The sequence below is a fragment of the Benincasa hispida genome, chromosome 4 (assembly GCF_027475165.1).
Source record: "Benincasa hispida cultivar pf3 chromosome 4, pf3_genome.v1.1, whole genome shotgun sequence".
Lineage (NCBI taxonomy): Eukaryota > Viridiplantae > Streptophyta > Magnoliopsida > Cucurbitales > Cucurbitaceae > Benincasa > Benincasa hispida.
The window spans coordinates 68,198,190-68,214,114 of record NC_143481.1 but is presented as its reverse complement, the minus strand read 5'-3'; the positions used below and the strand labels follow the sequence as shown (position 1 = coordinate 68,214,114).

At 38.8% G+C, this 15,925-nt stretch overlaps 1 pseudogene; it reads left to right on the top strand.

Annotated features, from left to right (window-relative positions):
• Nucleotides 1-215: 215 nt before the first annotated feature.
• On the top strand, nt 216-908 carry LOC150036913 (secreted RxLR effector protein 161 pseudogene; annotated as a pseudogene).
• Nucleotides 909-15,925: the final 15,017 nt, after the last annotated feature.

The window sequence follows — 15,925 nt, the reverse complement described above, 5'->3', positions numbered from 1 at the left end:
AAATGAAAGATTTGGGAGAGGCTCAGTTTGTTTTGGGTATACAGATCTTTCAGGATCGTAAGAACAAAGTGCTAGCGCTGTCTCAGGCATCGTATATTGACAAAATCTTGCTCAAGTACTCGATGCAAATCTTCAAAAGGGGCCTATTACCATTTAGGCATGGAGTCACTTTATCTAAAGACATGTGTCCTAAGATGCCTTAAGAGGTTGAGGAAATGAGACGAGTCCCATATTCATCTGTCGTCGGCAGTTTAATGTATGTGATGCTCTGCATTAGGCCAAACATATGTTATTCTGTGGGAATAGTCAGTAGGTATCAGTCTAACCCAGGCCAGGGTCACTGGATCGCAGTTAAGAATATTCTCAAGTATCTTCGGAGAATGAAGGACTACATGCTTGTGTATGGGTCTAGGGATTTGAACTTTACTGGATACATGGATTCTGACTTTCAGACTGATAAGGACTCTCGAAAGTCCACTTCAGGGTCAGTATTTACTCTTAACGGAGGAGTTGTGGTGTGGCGAAGCACTAAGCAGAGGTGCATCGCCGACTCCACAATGGAGGTCGAGTACGTAGCGGCTTGTGAAGCTACTAAAGAGGTCGTCTGGCTCAGGAAGTTCTTGACAGAGCTGGAAGTTGTTCCAGATATGTCTAGGCCCATCACCCTCTATTGTGACAATAGCGGTGCTGTGGCAAACTCCAAGGAGCCCAGGAGTCACAGGTGCGACAAACACATAGAGCGAAAGTATCATCTGATCCGCGAGATAGTGCATCGAGAAGACGTGATCGTCACGAAGATCGCCTTAGAGAAAAACATTGCTGATACGTTTACAAAGGCTCTCACGGCTATAGTGTTTGTGGGTCACCTTCAGAGCATGGGTCTACGGGACCGCCCACGGCTGGACTAAGGCAAGTGGGAGATTTTATTGCGTTGGGTTTTACGCCCTAGTTTATTGTTTTGTACTTGTTTTTATTTTGTACTCCCCACATCACTTTAGGACAAGTGGGAGATTGTTGAGGTTTGTTCCCTAAAGTCTTGTATCTTGTAGTTTGTAAACAACTTTGTAAGAATGCTTGTGATGTATAATATATATGATATTTATTTTACTTCTTGACTTTACACATTTAGATGTTTTTTATTTTACCACAAACCAATAAACTTAATATCCCTGGTTGTCTTTATGTAACTTAAGCATGTATGTAGTGACATACAAGTGGATCATGTCGTAAGTGATAACCAAAATGGCCTGTAGTATATGGATATAGGAAGGAAACCTTATCCTGGTCACACTACGGACGCGGCCTACTTTATGGAATTGTTACAAGTGTTGTGACTTGTCACAGATGGTTTGATCCTGATCATTCGTGTAGGAAACATGCGAGCAGAGGCATCCTATACAAAGAGTTTATATAAGACCTGACTTCAAAGTGTTAATGTCTCGTTATATAACTCCGTTCATGACTGAGACTTTAATTCACTAGGATGACCATAGGTAACATGACCTCAATCTTGAGTAAGTTGGGAACTCTTACCATTGAGGGTGGTCCATTGATTTGCATGGGTGCAAGTGGCTAGAGCGCCGACTCAAACCTACCACTTTGGGAATTCGTCTAATTTGGGAGCTGGTAACTCAGCTTCACAAGATGGAGTTCACTTCTTCCCTGAAGCAGGGGTAAGTAGATAGATTGCTCTCTTAAGGGATGATCCCGGGGCTTAAACGATATGGCACCACACACCTTCTTATGGCCCGAGAGGTGTTCACACATAGTAGGACTATGTTATATTGTTCATTAGAGGGATCAGTGGTACTTAAGGAGTAAGATGTAACTACAGGAGCAAAATGGTAAGAAGAGTTCAACTGTCGATCTTTAGTGGAATGCCTGGCAGTTAACGAATGGTGGATATCGTTGCTAAAGAGTTTAACCAGCTATTCACGTACCGTTGTAGCTTTAAGCCATAGGTCCATAAGGTTCTCTTGGTAGCTTGGATACAAGTTAAGAGTCAGTTTTTAGGTCAGTTTGAAATGTTTAAATTGACAAGATGGAGTTCGATAATATATGATACAATTGAACTAGTTAATTATATATGATATAATTAACTTTATGTATGAGATACATTAATTTGGAGGAAATTGGATATAAATATGATTTTATATCTAGTGGAGGAAAAATACTATGATTGATATATGATATTAATTCATAAGTTATGAATATGATGTGATGATATTCATTGTCTATTAATTAGACGGTTAAAAGGGTAATAGGACAGTGTCTCTTCTGTTTTCATAACGGATGAGTAAGTTGAAAGATCACTTTGAGACGCTTAAATAGCTCATAGTGTGTTAAACATGGTATGCGGGAACATTGTGTTGAAGAGTGTCATCGCTTAGAAAAACCTATGCCTATACGATAGTATTTGAACGATCGCTTACCTATACGATAGTGCTGAGCGATCGCTTAATGATTATACTCGCACGTGCTATTTACTAAACGATCGTTTACATTTTTCTAAGCGATCATTTAGCGATTGATACTTACTAAACGATCGTATAGACGATCACTTAGTTTTTTCTACACGATCATTTAGACGATCGCTTACTTTTCCTACACGATCGTATACTTCACCTAAACGATCAAGCATTTTGTCTATACAATAGACGAACCTAACTCCCACTTGCTTGATCGTTGTATACGATGTCCCTTCCTCCCCTCTACCAAATCCAAATAAAGCCCACCCTTTGGATTCTCACTCCAAGAATATTGAGGGCTCTTAATGGTGGTGTCATCCCCGTTTTCTTCTGTTCATGTGGAGACTGTTCGAGATAGACAATTGGGTTTTGCTGAGCAATAGCTTATTGTCTCAGCAAAAGCGAGATTTGCTGTGAAGAATAAATCTTCAACTGGTATGATCTCTCGATCTCTTATTTATTGTTCTTTTAAGGATGTCAATAATTTAGTATTATGAATGCATATTAGTATGTTTGAATGTATATGTGGACATTCTGTTACAATGAATTGGAAAGATCCACTTCCGCTCGTAGGTACTCTTGAATAAGAGTTCCTTCAATATCAAATACATCTCTTCCTCCCACTAAGTATTTTATAACTTAGGGTTTACTTTACTTAGAAAAAACACAGCTAAGGATTTTAACAAAGTGACTTTTAGGTTTGCTCAAGTGTAACTTTTACCTTGAATAGTTAAACAACTTTTGATCATCATCCATTAAACTCTTTAACGGAGTCTTTGACCAAACTGTATCATGCTTGTTGAAAATATATTTAATTCACCTTTCTAGGTAGGTTCCCAGGTAGGGGTGTTACGTTTCCATCAACTTAAGAACCCCAACTTAGCCAGAACCCGCCTTAGACAAAAGATCCCTTATAGATAGATTTAAAAAAAATTAATCTTTTATGCCAACCAATTTAATCCTATTAAACTGATTTTAAAAGATTTATCTAGGCTACTAAACTCTCTGATACCATTTGAAGGAAATCGAACACGAGGATTTCCATAAGCAGCGAAAGATCATTCCAAATTACAATCGTATATGAACTTTACAATTACAATCTCAAACAGAAACATACGGTTAAGCAAAATATATAAATTACAGCATGCTATACAATTGATCAAGGACGAGAGAAACACACTTTTGCAAACTCATCACAAAGCTCCTTGATCACGAATGCTCGATAACAGAAACCACAAACATTCATCCAACACGATCGCTACACACAAACACGACGCACTCGAACTAAGCGATCGCCTTGGTCACGAACACCCCGAACAACACGAACGGCCTCCACAAAACCTCGACGGTGTCGAGTTGAGTATGACACCAACAAGAAGGCTACCTTGGTATTCTCGATGTGAGAATCCAGAGGGTGGGCTCTATGTGGACTTGGTTTAAGGCAGAACACAGGAGGAAACCACAATCGTGTAAACGATTGAGCAAGTAGGAGATGGAAGAACCTATCGTATAGGTCTATGCCTAATCGTTTAGGAAAAGCTAAGCAATCGTCTAGAAAAAGCTATGCGATTGTTTAGCTCATCACTTAGCTGAATGTTTGTCGCTTACTAAACTCCACGATCGTTTAGCTAACTCCAAGCTATCGCTTAGTAAATCCAATTTACTTGACAACTTCCGTGAGAATATTTTCGAGAGAGGAAATCTCAAAAAATCTTTTTAAAAAACCTACTAAAATTAGGAAAACATTTTTCCTTTTATCTTACGATTACTATTAAATCACCAATAACCTTCCACTCAATTAGTTATTAGAGAAAAATAGATCATTATCCAATAATTAATATTATTATAAATATAAATGATAACTAACTTACCATAATATATTTATAACCTATAGTTTTAATATTTCATCTCATGAAACATATAAACCATAGCTCTTTTTCTATTCCATGGCTCTTAATGTAAATCTCATTTACATTAATCCTCCACTAGATGTATCTCATACATCATACTGATCATATCATATATAATCGAATTACCTTTTGTCAATATGAAGATTTCAAATCAACACCAAGAAATGATCCTCAACTGAATCCATTGAGCTACCAAGGGGACCGTATGGACATGTAGCTCAAAGCTCCAACACTACGTGAATATCTGACTAAATTCTTTAGTCACGGGATCCACCATCTATTAACTGCCAGGCACTCCACTAAAGACCGACAACTGAACTCTCCTTACCACAGATATATTATGTGTCCATCTTAACCAATCAACAATGCGACAACCCTTCACAGATCACTCGTAAGTACAGCTCGGCCAATAACCATTATGCTCCTGTAATTACATCTAACTCCTTAAGTACCACTGAATCCTCTAATGAATATAAGTCATAGTTCTATTATGACTGAGTTCTCTCTTCAAAAGAGAAGTTGTGGCCACTATGTTTAAGTCCCAGAATCAGCCCTTAAGGAAGCAATCTCTCTACTTATTCCTACTTCGGAAAGGAGTGAATTCCATCTTGTGTATTGAGTTCCCAGCTCCCAAATCAGACAAGTCCCCAAAAAGATAAGCATGTTGAGTTGGCAATCTGGCCACTCTCACCCATACTAATCAAAGGACTGCCCTCAAAGGCCAAACACTCAGGATTGAGGTCGTGTCACCTATGGTTGTTTAGGTGAGATGTAAATCTCTAGTATCAATGGCGTTATATATAAAGTCTAGTCATCTCATTGTCCGGTCTTATACAAACTCTTTGTATAGGACACCCCTGCTCGCACATCTCCACATGAATGGTCAGGATCTAAAATTTGTAGTAGTTTATAACACTTGCAAACCTCTACAAAGCAGGTCGTATCCGTAGTGTCGCCAGGATCAGGTATCTCACCTTAATCCTTATACTACAGACCTATTTAGGTTATCACTTGAGTCATGATCCACTTGTATATCACATATACATGCTTAAGTTTACATAAGATAACCATGAAGCTTTACTTCTTGGATATGAGTAAATGCCAGAATGAAATAACATTTATTTTATTCATAAAACAATGTGTATCATTACAAACAACAAGACTTCGGGAGAATTAGGATACCAATCCCAACAATCTCCCACTTGTCCTAATGCCTCGAGAGACTAATGTACAATACAATATAAAAAATGTACAATATACAATAAACTAGGGCATACCCCTGTATCAAATCAAAGGACTGCCCTCAAAAGTAGAAGTTCCCAAAACATTCAGGATTGAGGTCATGTCACCTATGGTCGTTTAGGTGAGATGTAAATCTCCAGTATCAACGACATTATATACAAAGACTAGTCATCTTGTGGTCCGGTCTTATACAAACTCTTTGTATAGGACACCCCCGCTCGCATGTCTCCACATGAATGGTCAGGATCTACCATCTATAGTAGTTCACAACACTTGTAAACCTCTACAAAGTGAGCCATATCTGTAGTGTCACCAGGATCAAGTATCTCTCCTTAATCCTTATACTACAAACTTATTTAGGTTGTCACTTAAGGCATGATCCACTTGTATATCTCATATACATGCTTAAGTTTACATACAATAACCATGGAGCTTTGTTTAATGGATATGAGTAAATACCAAATAAAATAACTCTTATTTTATTCATAACAATGTGTATTGATTACAAACGACAAGACTCTGGGAGAATTAGGACACCAATCCCAACACTTATAGCATGTTGTAATTTCTGTTTATGCATAATCTGTATGTTTCCGATTAGACTGTGATTGTTGTGTTCATTATGAATGGGATTTGGAACAATCCACTTATGCTGCTCATGGAGATCCTCGTTTTTTATTTCTTTCAATTGGTATCAGAGCCAGGTTGTTCTGATATTCCAAATTCCATTGCCATATTGAACTTCTTTTACAGTTGTGGTGGGTTTTAAGTTTGTTCTACAATGCGTTTAAGAGTTAAATGTGTTTTTGGATGTGTTGATGGATGTTTACGGGATGATTTCCTATATTTAAAGCTTTCTTTAAGTTTATAAAGTGTTAATTTTTAAGGGCCCCTGGGCATAATTAACAAGCAATCGAGTCTGTATTCAAAGTGTTTGAAGTTTTTTTACTCATTCGTGATAAAGTTTCGAAGCATGGAGATGCACTTCTCATGAGGAATAAGACCAAAGATTGGTCGTATCATATAGCCCAGGCTAAACGATCGTTGAGATTTGGCTAAACGATCGTGTAGAAAAGTTCTGTCTGATTGTGTAGTATTTACTAAATAATTGTATAGCTAATGCAAAATGTAGGGTAAAGAGTTTACTCTATCGTGTAGCATTGGCTGCTCGATCGCGTGGACTCTTGAGGTAAACGATCACATAGAGTTTTTGACACTCATCGTTTTAAAGGCACATGCTCTAACGATCGTGTAGTTCAGCATGCTTCATCGCATAGTCACTGACTACACGATCACCCGATATACGATACCTTACGCTTGCTCAGCGATCGTTTAGACGATTATGCTTCACCACATCATTGTTGTCTACTCGGTCATTTAAGGCTCGTGTTACACGATGTGCGCTGCACGATCGCGTGACATTCATGCTCATCGCATAGTCAAAGGTACACAATCGTTGCTCGTTTATGCTCGTACAACATTGCTAGACGATCACAAGGAGTTGTTACACGATCAAGGAGATGCGATCTTCGCCTGGATGGTTCAAGACCCGATTTGCCTGTTTGAACTGGATGACCCATTGTTCTTTGTAATAGTTAGCTTTTTCTTGAGGATTTGAGGCTAATTATCCCTGTTTATAAACTTTTACTTAATGTACATGAGATGTATGTTTGTTTATATGTCATAATGTATGACATATAGATTTAAAACCCACCTTAGGTTATGCATTTTATTCGTGCATTATATATTATAAGTGTTATAATATAGTAAATGGCATGACAAAATTACAAGAAAGTATGCTCATGCTCATTGCTTTGTTATATAAGTGTTATATACCAGTAGTAATGAATGAACAATGCATGGAGCATGACACTTAGGCTTATTTATAAGAGTTATGAATGCCTTGTATGTGTTGCTTTGCATTGTGGTTAGTTTTAGTCGTTTCCTGTTATAAATGTTATAATGGAAATTAGAACTAAAATCAATAAGAAAGAGTTGCATGCGAACTTAGGTGAACTCATATTTTAAAAGGGTTTTAAAATTTGATTGAGATAGACCTAAGTTCAAGGTTCTAATGAGATTAGATACCTAAGTTTAATCTTTTGAATCGGTTTAATAGGATTAAATTGATTGGAATAAAAGATTAAATTTGTATTAAATCTATCCATAAATGACCTTTTGTCTAAGGCTAGAGTCTAGGCTAGGGTATTTAAGCTGACGGAGACGGAACACCCCTACCTGGAAAGGTGAATTAGATAGATTTACTACAAGCGTGCAACAGTTGATCAAAGACTTCGTTAAAGAGTTTAATGAATGATGATCAAAAGTTGTTCAACTTTCCAAAGTAAGAGTTACTTTTGGGCAAACCTAAAAAGTCACTTAGTTAAAATTGTTAGCCGTGTTTTTTCTAAGTAAACTAAACCCTAGGTTATAAAATACTCAGTGGGAGGAAAAGATATATATGATATGTCAATTCCACTCACGTTTCTCCCTGAATGTTCACGCCGTGAGATTCATGCTTGGCCTCGGGTGTCCTGGGAGCATCCCCCTTCGGATGGTGTTTTCATGAGTCAATATCAAGGTGGACGGAGAGAGTATTTAAAGTAAGTGGGTGAAGGATGTGTGTCAACATGTCCTACGGTCTTCTTCATCGGTTTGCACCGTGAGATCTTCTTGCAGGCCTCGTGGCGCCCTAAAAGCATCCCCCTTCGGATGGTTTGTGCGGTTGGTCAATATCAAGGTGAACTCCAAAAATGGATAGGGTCGCTTTAGTTTTTTCCCCAATCGGATTTTTTCCTTTTGGATTGGCTGCTTGGGGCAGAACTCTAGGATCTAAAATGAAGGGTCACACTTATGGGAAATTGTTAAACAAGTTAATGATTTCTTGACCAAATCAATGATGGCTAGTCGTTATAGGAACAAGAGTTGTTCTAGTATTAATGGCTGGTTGAGAGTGTCTCAATTCAGAGGAGGGGTAAATTGACAACCCTTCGATGGCTTTTGTCCTAAACCACTGAAGCGTCATTGCAAAACTAGATGTCACACGGGGTTCATTTAGATTTTGCTAAACCAGATTGGATTTTGTTTTAAAAAGTATTTGCTAAAATCTAATGTGGATCAATGTGTTTGTTTTATCAGCAACATGTATGATTTTTTGTTAGTTGCCTCTTTTAATTTGACTAATTACATACAATGGAAAGAGTCTCTTAAAATATATTTCATGGTAAACGACCTCGAGTTTGTCATGGTTGAGGAGTGTCCTCAAGTCCCAACCCTTGATGCACCGTGAAATGTTCATAATGCATATGAGGTGTGGATGAAGGCTACTCGTTGGCCCAACTTCACATTTTAGCTAGCATACCTGATGCATTGACCAAAAGGGTTGAGAACATGGTCATTGCACATAAGATCATGGACTCGTTACAAGAATTGTTTAAACAATAGTTCCACTTTTTTAGCAAAAAGAGATGGATGACAAAGAAACCAATAGTGTCAGTTCCAAAGATAATCTCCAGTCTTTCTTGAATGTCAAAGGACTAAAAGAGAAAGTAAGTGTTGCTGACTCAGATGAAGTTCTCAACGAGAATTGTTCTCTGAAATGGAAACTGGAGCTTATTGAGGTTCTGATACTGATCCCACTACTCTCTGGAAGAGGAAGAAATCTAAAGACAGTAAATGTGATTTATTTGTCTTGGAGACGTGTTTGGTAGAGAATGATGATTCTTCCTGGATACTTGATTCAGGTGCTACTAATCATGTAAGTTCTTCCGACCAAGGATTTAGTTCCTGGAAAACGTTGGAAGATGGAAAGTTAAATCTTCGAGTCGGTACTGGTGAGGTTGTTTCAGCTGTTGCTATAAGCAAGCTGAAGTTATTTTTGGACAAGAAACATTATTTATTACTGGATAATGTTTTTGTAGTTCCTCATATCAAGAGGAACTTAATCTCGGTTTCTTGTCTGATTGAACAAGGTTATACCGTCTCCTTTTTTTTATAATAAAGTGTTTATTTTCAAGAATGGTATGGAGATTGGTTTTAGTTCAATAGAAAATAACTTATATGTACTAAGATCGCTAGTCATAAAAGCCTTGCTTAATACTGAAATGTTCAAAACAATGACAACTGCAAAAAAGACCAAAGGTTTCTCCTAAGGAAAACGTCCATCTTTGGCATCTAAGGTTAGGTTACATCAACCTCGATAGGATTGAGAAGTTGGTGAAATGTGGACTTCTAAAAAGTTTAGAAGAAAACTCCTTACCGGTATGTGAATCATACCTTGAAGGCAAGATGACCAAATGACCTTTTACTGGAAAATGTTATAGAGCCAAGGAACCTTTGAGCTTATACATTTAGACCTTTGTACTTCGATGAGTGTTCGAGCTCGAGGCGGGTATGAATATTTCATCTCTTTCATAGATGATTATTCAAGATATGGGTATCTATACCTAATGCAACATAAGTTTGACGCTCTTGAAAAGTTCAAGGAGCATAAGGCTGAAGTTGAAAACTTGTTATGTAAGAAGATAAAAACACTACCATCTGATCGTGGTGGAGAGTATATGGACTTAGAATTCCAGAACTAGATTATAGAACATGAAATCACATCCCAACTCTCAGCCCCAGGTACACCTTAGCAGAATGGTGTATCAGAAAGGAGAAATAGAACCTTGTTGGACATGGTTCAGTCTATGATGAGTTATGCTCATCTTCTAGACTTGTTTTGGGGATTTTCAGTGGAAACTGCATGTTATATTTTGAACAATATTCCATTGAATAGTGTTTCTAAAACACCTTTTGAGCTATGGAGAGGCCATAAAGATGGTTTATTGACACACCCCGCCCCGAGCCCGCACTCTCGAGCCTGAGGAGAGGCGTGAGGGACCGCAGATACCACCCTTTTGTGATACCTACTGTCCAACTGAACCTCTTTATTACACTCAGTAAACTTTAAGTCAAGGAGATAACAACAACTGATTAAGTAGGCCCATTTTATATTACAACAATGTAACGTTTATACAACACCAAGACTTAACTACAAAGTTTACAACAACCACTCTTTAAAACCCTTCGGAAGTGTAACTGTGGCTTATGACAGACCTTGACCTTAACAGCACCCTGGAATTACTCACCTTTCGCTACCTGGGGGGGAGGGGAACATAAAACATGGAAAACGTGAGCTACAAAGCTCAGTGAGTGGCAGCTTTAAATAAACATAAGTTTGATTACAGAAATTCATTTTTGGGAAAACAATTCCACAAAAAACAACAATCACATAACAAAATGTAATTACCCTAGCTTGTCAAGTGGATACTCTTGGAATGATCATGTATCTTCCAGGTACTCCCGTACGTACCCCAACACAATATACAAAAAAATCTCGTGGAAACCTCCTTAGTACCCCAATATCTCGCCGAATGTGCACATCGACTAACTCCCTCTAGCTATGCTTAGGTATCTTGACTATATTTTTCTCGCCAGTGAAGCTAACTAATCCCGCCAGTTATATTGACTAATCCCGCCAAGTACCTTTTTCAAGCATGCTAACTAAATCTCGGGTACTAGTTTAGTTTCCAGCACAATCACAAGCAATATTTCAACAAGCATAATAACAATTAAATTCAGACAATCACATTTCCCGATCATGCAAATTTTCAAATACAACCTATATATAAAGTTATATATATATATATATATCAACCATACAAACAATGGAACAACCACTCACCTTGGTTGGTTAGGAACTTTCCTCTCCGAAGTTCCTTAGGTTTCCTTGGTTTTCCTTTTGAACCCTAAATTCCAGATTCAATTATCAGCTTAGATTACGGATAGTTCTAGCTCTTATTTTAAGATACTTCCTTCTGTAAACATGTTCTAAATTTCTCAGGAATCTTACCCTAAAATCTTAACTCAGAAATAATTGTGGTTTGGCCGGAATCATCAAAACATCAAGACTGGCCCAAGCTTACCCGACAGCTCAACCCTTCTGTCTTTTCCTCACTCTCGTAGCTTTTAGGTGGCTTTGGAATCACTCCAAACGCATGAGTATTCTAGGAGAACTCCTCGTCCCAAATTGATGCTACTTCTAGACTTCACTGTCTGATGGAACTTCATGACCAACGCATGGTTTTGCTACCAACGCATGTGTTCCTTCATCAACGCATAGTCCTCTCACAATCGACCCTCCTGCACTCTTCTTAATGTCCTTTAAAGAGAATTCTAATTATGATTTGAAGAGAAGTCCTTGACCCTATTTATAGGCGTCCAAAAGCTCTCCGAGGCCGACACCTCCTGCTTGGCCGCATGCCCAAGCGTCCTTTCTTCCCTAAGCCAACGCAACTCCTTGCCACATCAAGGTTGAAGTGTTCTCCTTCAACCAGCGCAACTTAATCGGTTTGCAAGTTCTTTGGTGCATCCATCTCACTTACTTGAAGCTCAAGATTTCTCCCCAACAAGCCACATGTTCGGATGATTTGGTATCACCATTGGCGCATTCCACATCCTTATGGTCGCAAGCCATCTTGGCTGATCGCTCCCTCATATGGCCTATGCATCCATCCAACCTCAAATGCGTCCATCTAACTTCATATGCGTCCATCCAACTTCATATGCGTCCATCTAATTGTCGCAACTTGGTCACATATGCTAGATGCTCGCAAGGCTCATCCTTGGCCACATATTCTTCTCTTTCGCATGGCTTACCTTTGCCCTATGTGTTCAACTAGGATAATGACCAACACTCTTCCAACGTATACTATTTGCTCAAGCCTTGTCCTATGCACCCACATACCCTCGGATGTCCTTGGTACATAGCACATCACCAATGCATAACAACCCTTGCGTCAATGTCACACCCTGCTCCAGATTACCCTCTTAACCTGGATGGAATGGTGACTGCAGCAATTACCAACCCTTTTGCTGGCACTTACTGCCTATCTTACCTGTTAAGTATTGCTCAAACCCTGAATACATACATATTAACTCAGAACTTAACACATTTACATTACAGGGTTTTACAGCATTGTTTATACATAGATAATACAACCTAGTGAGCCCCATCGAGAATACTAGTTACTAGACAGACACATGTGTACTAACTAATACAGGTCTTCAATTACCCTTCCTTCAACTTGTTTCTTTGAGTGGCAGAGCAGTAGCAGAAAAGTATTTTGGGAATTGACCGCCACCTGAAAAGGAAAACATTTGAAAACGTGAACTAGAAGCCCAGTGAGTGACTTAATAAAAACATAAATCCCATGCTTTAAACTAAAAGCTTGAAAACATAATACTGAAACTAAAATATACCAAGCAAACGTGTACATAAAACCTTTAAAACCACCATTAAGATAATTATTCCTTAAACGAGCATACATCGCTCTAGCTCCCAACGTCTGTTACCGGTCAAGAGACCCATACTTCGGCCTCCCTTTGCTCGTATATAGTCTAGGAGACCCATACTTCGGCCTTCCTTTGCTGGTATATGACCTAGGAGACCCATACTTCGGCCTCTCAGTCAGAACTACCTACATGCACATGGAGTTTTCTATGTACGTCAACACCTTAGGTACGTTTATTCATATACCTTCCTTACCTTTAGTATCCGGCTTACTTAAGCTATCAAGTTCTTGAAGAGCATTAAAAGAATAGTTTTCAAATATAGCATAGAAAACTCTTTAGGATACCTTCCTTACCTTCAGTATCCCTTTTCATTTTGTTTAGGAATACCAACGCATGTACTTTGACAACCTTAGGTATTTAAAACATAGTACATCAAGCTTCATTCAACCTTAGCTTTAATCCTAACGCATGCTTCATACTTTGTGAAATAAGTTGGCTTAAAACATATTGAACTAGCTTGTAAAAACCTCTAGCATGCGTTAGGCATGGAAAACGTACTCGGAAAACCCATACCTTAGTAAACATCATGAAAATGGAGTTACTAAAACATGCTAAAAATATTTGGACAAGATAACATATTTAAATCGTGTCAATTTCCATGGAAAACATGCTTTACTCAGCATGAGAAATAGCTTCAAATATATGTTGCTTGGCACTTCATTTGAACACTTAGCATGAGAAATATCTTCTAAGAAATCATAATTTCTAAATCATTAAAACATTAAAGCATCACATAGTCACTCACAACTCGTTGGTCTCTTAACGGGTTATATGCCTCTCCTAGCTCTTCTTGGCCTGAAAGGACATAATTCCCGGTTAAACTACTCAAAATTCTTAGCAAAATACCTCAAATAGTTCATTTACTAATGGAACCTTCATCAACAAAGACAACATTACTAGCGAGATACTCATCATGAGTGAATCCTTCCTCATGAGCGAGATCCTTTCATCCTAGCGATACTCACCTTTCCAGCGAGATTCAGCCCAATTTCTAGCGAGATTTCCTTCTAGAGCGAGATCCTCATCACAAAATTAGCGAGATTTCCTTCATTAGCGAGATCCACATTCTCCATATGAGTTGTTTGCTTGTTCTTCCCAAGCAGTTGTCTGCTTATGCACAGCTTCTCTATTACAAATTCAAAAATTCATAACTAAAACTCAAGCCCTCTTTTGAAGAAACTTCCTTCTAAAAACATGTTTAGAATTGATTTTATTTCTTACCTTAAAATTTCAGCCAAAAATTCCTTATAGTTTGGCATTCTTTACCTCGGGCCCTGATTAACCCGAGATTTTGTCTCTTCTGCCATTTCCTCACTTTTTGTTCTTCTTCTTCTACAATCTTTCTCCGATAAGACAACCTCGAAAACTAGATTCTCATAGATTTCAAATGGCACCAGTTTCACTAAATTTGCTCATGTAGTTTGCCAAAACCAAGCTTTTGAAGTTCATCTTCCTTTTAATCTTCCTGCCGCCTCCCGAGTTCAAGGACCAATCGCCATATCACTCCATATTTAGTGCCTCCAGCCCAAGCCAATAAATGGACTTCCTTATTTAATATATTTTTCTTTCCCTTTCTCAACAACTCCTATAAACAACATGGACTTTCACTTATTAGATATTTAATATATCATTCCTTTGGCTAAACATGCTTGTTTAGGAAACTTAGAATTTGGGGTTTACACTTAGCTACACAAGAGCTTATTTTTTCTTGCTTCCATCCTCTATCTCCCTAAAACATGGCTTCATTTAACTCATTAGAAGACATCACATTACTTACTCTTACTTAAAGTAATTAGGGTTCGGGTTTTACAGTCAAGCTAGGTCTCAACTCAACGCCTCATGGTATATCTTACCATCGTTTAGCCTCTTACTAATGCATCCCCCATGACCAATGCATGTATGTCCTTGTTGCTTGTCAACATCCTTAATCTCTTGCTCAAGACCAACGCACACTAACCTCATAATCCTTATGTACCACCAGCCTTAGCAACGCAAAGACATTTCACCATGCGTTCACCATAGCTTGTCTCATCGCCTAGCTCATCGTTTAGCAAGGCCGCCGCATAAACCATCGCATAGCACATAGCCTACCGCACGGCTCTTGCTCATTGTGTAACGCTGACGCCCATCATCTAGCATATCACAACTATCGTCTAGCGCATCACGCCCATCGCGTAGCACCATCGCCCAACGTCATCGTCTAGCGCTGATGTCGATCGTGTAGTGCCAACGCCTCATCGTCTAATGCTATCACCTATCGCATAGTGCTATCACTTAGCGCGACCTCTGCATCGTCTAACACCGCACTGTGCTGTATGATCACCTACCGCATTGCTTAGCCCCGCGTATTTGCTACACGATCGTCCAGTGCTGGCCTACACGATCGCCTACCGTGTAGCATCGCTCACTTACTAGACGATCGCATACCCCATCATGTAACGCCGCTCATTTGCTACACGATCATCTACCTCATCATGTAGCACTGCTCATTTACTACACGATCGTCCCACGTGCACAACTCTAACGTCTAGCGCCTATGTCCGTGCACACTTGAGGCTGCCGCATGCTTGTCCTCGCATAGCCTTTCCTCTCGGCCACACTTTAGCCTCTTTCAATGCCCAAATAAACTCTCAAGTGTTCATGGCCAACGCATGGCACAACACCAACGCTTAGCACAAGGCCAACGCATTGTCAAATACTTAAGCCATTTCTTTCTTGGCTTCCAACACATAATTCTTTTTGGCTTCCTACTTAATCCAATTTTTACTAGTTAAAGCTTATCTCAAAGCTACTTAACAAATCTATTTAAACACTTACAATTTTCCTTCTCTTTAACATAGGATTTAACTTTCACTTAGTTAATTCCTTTAATCACCTGCTTAAGTAGGGAAAATGGAAATCCGGATTTCA